The 4544-nt window shown below is 38.7% G+C and overlaps 1 long non-coding RNA gene across 1 annotated transcript; it reads right to left on the bottom strand.

Annotated features, from left to right (window-relative positions):
- Nucleotides 1-1838: 1838 nt before the first annotated feature.
- Nucleotides 1839-4270, bottom strand: LOC306816859. The gene is made up of 3 exons (XR_013777795.1): nucleotides 4206-4270; nucleotides 2891-2969; nucleotides 1839-1934 (listed from the first exon to the last, which is right to left on the bottom strand). It is a non-coding gene; the product is annotated as an uncharacterized lncRNA (long non-coding RNA).
- Between the last annotated feature and the right edge of the window lie 274 nt (nucleotides 4271-4544).

Here is a 4544-nt window from a genome sequence, read left to right as displayed (position 1 = left end):
ACAAAATTAACTAAAAAAACCCCAAAAATGGCTCAAAAGACCAAAAATTACCCAAAACTGTCTAAAAAAATCCAAGTGAATAAAAATAAATTAAAAATGACACAAAATTAACAAAAAAACTCAATAAAAATGGTTCAAAATATCCCAAAAATGACCCAAAACAATAAAAAAAACCCCAAAATGAGTAAAAATAAAAATGACACAAAATTACCTACAAAAATACAAAAATGGCCAAAAATGACCCAAAATTACAAAAAACACCCCAATGAATAAAATAAATTAAAAGTGACACAAAATTAAACAAAAACCTCCCAAAAATGGCTCAAAATTGTCCAAAAATAACAAAAAATTACCCAGAAAATATCAAAATTATCAAAAATTAATCAAAATGACCCAAAAATGACCAAATTTACCTGAAAATGACCAAAAATGACCAAAAACTGAAAAAAAATTATCATAAGATAACAAAAATGAACAAAAAAAAGGCTCAGAATAAACAAAAATGAATCAAAAATTATCCAAAATAACCTTGACCCCTGGGTGACCTCTGACCTTCAGGCTCCAGCAGCAGCTCGAGCTCCCCTGGGGTCACCTCAGGAAGCTCCATCTGGGATCCAAAATCAGCCAAAATTCACCAAAAATATCCTAAAAACATCCCATAATAGTCCCAAAAACTCAGCCCAAATTAGCCTCAAAAATCCCCAAAAACTTTTTAAAAATTGTCCCCAAAAATTCCTTAAAAATGACCCAAAATTCTCTCCAAATCCCTCAAATTTTCCAAAATTTTCTTAAAAATTGATCCCACAATTCCCCAAAAATGACCCAAAATTCTCCCGAAATTCCTCAAAATTTTCTCAAAAATCCACCAAAATTCCTCCTAAAAAACCCTTAAAAATGTCCCAAAAATTCCCCAAATTTTTGGGAATTTCTCACCTCGGGCAGGCCCGGGGGGGGGAGGGGCAGCTCCGGCTCGCGCAGGGTGATGGACTCGAGCGTGGCCACCAGGGGGCGCTCTGGGGAATTGGGGGAATTTGGGGGAATTTTGGGGGGAATTTTGGGATAATTTTAGGGGAATTATGGGGGATTTTGGGTGAAGTTTGGGTGAGGTTTTGGGGAAATTTTGGGATAATTTTAGGGGAATTTTGGGGCAAATTTTGGGGGATTTTTGGTGAAGTTTTTGGGGATTTAGGGATAGTTTTGGGGGATTTTGGGATAATTTTGGGGTAAATTTGGGGCAAATTTGGGGAATTTTGGGTGAAGTTTTGGGGGAATTTTGGGGGAAGTTATGGGGGAATTTTGGGATAATTTCAGGGGAATTTTGGGGTAAATTTTGGAGGTTTTTGGTCCCACCTGGAGGTGCCTCAATTTCCTCAGGGGGTGGCAACAGCTCCTCAACCTGGAAATGGGGAAAAAACCACAAAAATTTGGAAAAATGGGGAGAAATGGAGAAAAAAAATGAGAATTTCAGGGAATTTGGGAAAAAATTGGGGGAATTGGGGAAAAAAAAGAGAATTTGGGGAAAAAATTGAGGAAAAAATGGGACAAAATTGGGAAAAAATGGTATAAAATTGGGGGAAAAATGGGATAAAATTGGGGGGAAATGGGAGAAAATTGGGGGAAAAATGGGAGAAAATTGGGGGAAAATGGGAGAAAATTGGGGAAAAAATGGGAGAAAATTGGGGAAAAAATGGGAGAAAACTGGGGAAAAATTGGAAAAAAATCAGGGAAAATAGGGGGAAAATTGGGAATTTGAGTTCATAAGGGAGAATTTGGGTTAATAAAGGAGAATTTTGGTTAATAAAGGAGAATTTGGGGTAAAAAAGGAGAATTTCTTCCTCACCTGGGGCAGCTCCACCCCCATGATCCCAAAGAAGGGTTCAGGAGCTGCCTCCAGCTCCTCCATCAGAGCTCTGGAATCTGGGAGCAGCAGAGCCCTGGAATGAGAAAAAAAACGGGAAAAAAATAAAATTAATTGGGGAAAATTTGGAAAAAATTGGGGGAAAATTGGGGGATTTTGAAGCAGTTTAGGGGATTTTGGGGGGGGATTTTGGAAAGTTTGGAGTGGATCTTGAAGGGATTTTTGGGGAAAATTTGGAGGATTTTGGAAAATTAATTTTGTTGAATTTTTGGGGAATTTTTTGAGATTTTTTGATTTTTTTTTTAATTTCCTTAATCTCCACCAAGGCGATTTTTAAGGGATTTTTGGGTGATTTTTTTTTTGATTTTTGGGTGGTTTTGGGGTTTTTTTGGGGGGAATTTTGGAAAGTTTGTAGTGCATCTTGAGAGGGATTTTTGGGGAAAACTTGGAGGATTTTAGGAAATTAATTTTGTTGAATTTTGGGAAAAAATTTTTTTAGGTTTTTTGATTTTTTTTTGGAATTCCCTTGATCTCCACCCAGGGGATCTTTAAGGGATTTTTGGGTGATTTTTGGGTGACTTTTTGGGGGGATTTGGAAACTTTGATGTGGATTTAGAGGGGATTTTTGGGGAAAATTTGGAGGATTTTGGGAAATTAATTTTTCTGAATTTTGGGGGATCTTTTGGGATTTTTTTTTTTTTTTTTTTTTTTTTTATTTCCCTCCATCTTCACCCAGGGGATCTTCAAGGGAATTTGGGTGAATTTTTGGGTGATTTTTTTGGGGATTTTTGAGGGGGATTTTGGAAAGTTTGGAGTGAATCTTGAAGGGATTTTTGGGGAAAATTTGGAGGATTTTGGGAAATTAATTTTGCTGAATTTTGAGATTTTTGTTTGTTTTTTTTTTTTTAATTCTCCTCCATCTCCACTCAGGGAATCTTTAAGGGATTTTTGGGGGAATTTTTTGAGGATTTTCAGTGAATTTGGCGGGATTTTTTGGAGATTTTTGGGGTGAATTTTGTGAATTTTTGGTACCTCCTAGGGGGGGTGAAATCGATGTCCAGCAGGGGGCGCTGCACCCGATTCAGCCTCTCCAAAATCACTGAAACTTCTTCTGCAAAAATGACCCAAAACCGCCCCAAAATCCACCCAAAAATCAACCATGAAACACTAAAATGTCGCAAAAATGTGAAATCCTGGAAAAAAAAGGCACAAAAATGTCCAAAAATGCCCCAAATCCACCAAAATTTCTACTCGAGATCCCATTTTTTTTTCCAAAATCCCCCCAAAAATCTCCCCAAAATTGCCCAAAAGCCCCAAATTTCCCCAAAAATCCCCTCAAAAATCCCAAATTCACTCCAAAAATCGCCCCTAAAATTGCCCCAAAATCCACCAAAAATCCCCCAAAAACACCCAAAATTTCCCCAAATTTCCTCCCCAAAATCCTCCAAAAATTCTCTCCAAATTCCCCCCAAATTCCTCTTAACCCACCCCAAAAACTCTTCAAAATTTCCCCAAATGTCCCCCCAAAATAATTCAACAATCTTGCCAAAATTCCTCTAAATTCAGCCCAAAATTTACCTTGAAAACCCCCAAAATTCTTTAAAATATCCCCCAAAATCCCCTCAAAAAACCCCCAAAATTACCCCAAAATTGCATAAAACTCCCAATAATTTCACTCAAAAATCTCCCCAAAAATCCCCTTTAATAAAACCCTCAAAATCCCTCAAAACAAATCTCCAAAATTAGCTCAAAATCACATAAAATTGGCCCAAAATTTTTTCTTCAAGACCCCAAAAACTCCTAAAAATATGACCCAAAAATTCCAACAAATCCCTTAAAAAATCTCTCCAAATATCCCTGAAAAATCACACAAAGAACCCCAAAATTCCACTAAAAAAACCCACAAAAAGCCCAAAATTTCCCCCAACATTGCCAAAAATTCCCCCCAAAATTACCCAAAGATCCCTGCAAAATTACCCAGAAATCCCCCCAAAATTGCTACAAAAATTCCCACCAAAATCCTAAAAATTCCCCCAATCCTCCCCAAAATTTCCCCAAAACACCTAAAATTCCCTCCAAAAATCCCCCCAAAATCCCTCCAAAATTTCCACTATAAATTCCCCCAAATCCATCCCAAAAATGACCCAAAAAATCTCCAAATTCTCCCCAAAATTCCAAATCCACCACAAAAATTCCCCCAAAAAATCCCTTCAAAACTTTCCCCGAAAATTCCCCAAATTCCCCCAAAAATTCTCCTCCAAAAAACCCCAAATCACCCACGCCTGAACCCCTCATTTGCATAAACCCGCCCCTTCATTAGCATAACTCCGCGGGTGGCGCCGCCTACCGAGCCGGTGCTGGCATTGCCTCCTGTAAACTCTCGCGAGACCGAGCTGCAGCATCGCGCCCAAACAGAGAAAGCAGAGAGGGGGTGGGGCCCCGGCAGGAGAGGGCGGAGCCTCCCAACCACTTCGGCCAATCACGAACGAGGTCATGGCGGCGCTGGGCGGGGCCAGGTCGTGATTGATGGGGGGGGCAAAATAATGCGGGGAAAGGGGGGGGATTAAAAAAATGCGAATTTGGGGAAAAATAGGGATTAAAAAATCTGGGGATTTTTGTAAAAACGAATTAAAATATGGGGGGAAATTGCATTAAAAATGGGGTAAAATTAGGAAAAAATTAGAAT

The sequence above is a fragment of the Erithacus rubecula genome, assembly GCF_903797595.1.
Source record: "Erithacus rubecula genome assembly, contig: scaffold_934_arrow_ctg1, whole genome shotgun sequence".
Taxonomy (NCBI): Eukaryota; Metazoa; Chordata; class Aves; order Passeriformes; family Muscicapidae; genus Erithacus; species Erithacus rubecula.
The sequence above is the reverse complement of the archived record's forward strand: the minus strand, read 5'-3'. Positions and strand labels throughout refer to the sequence as shown.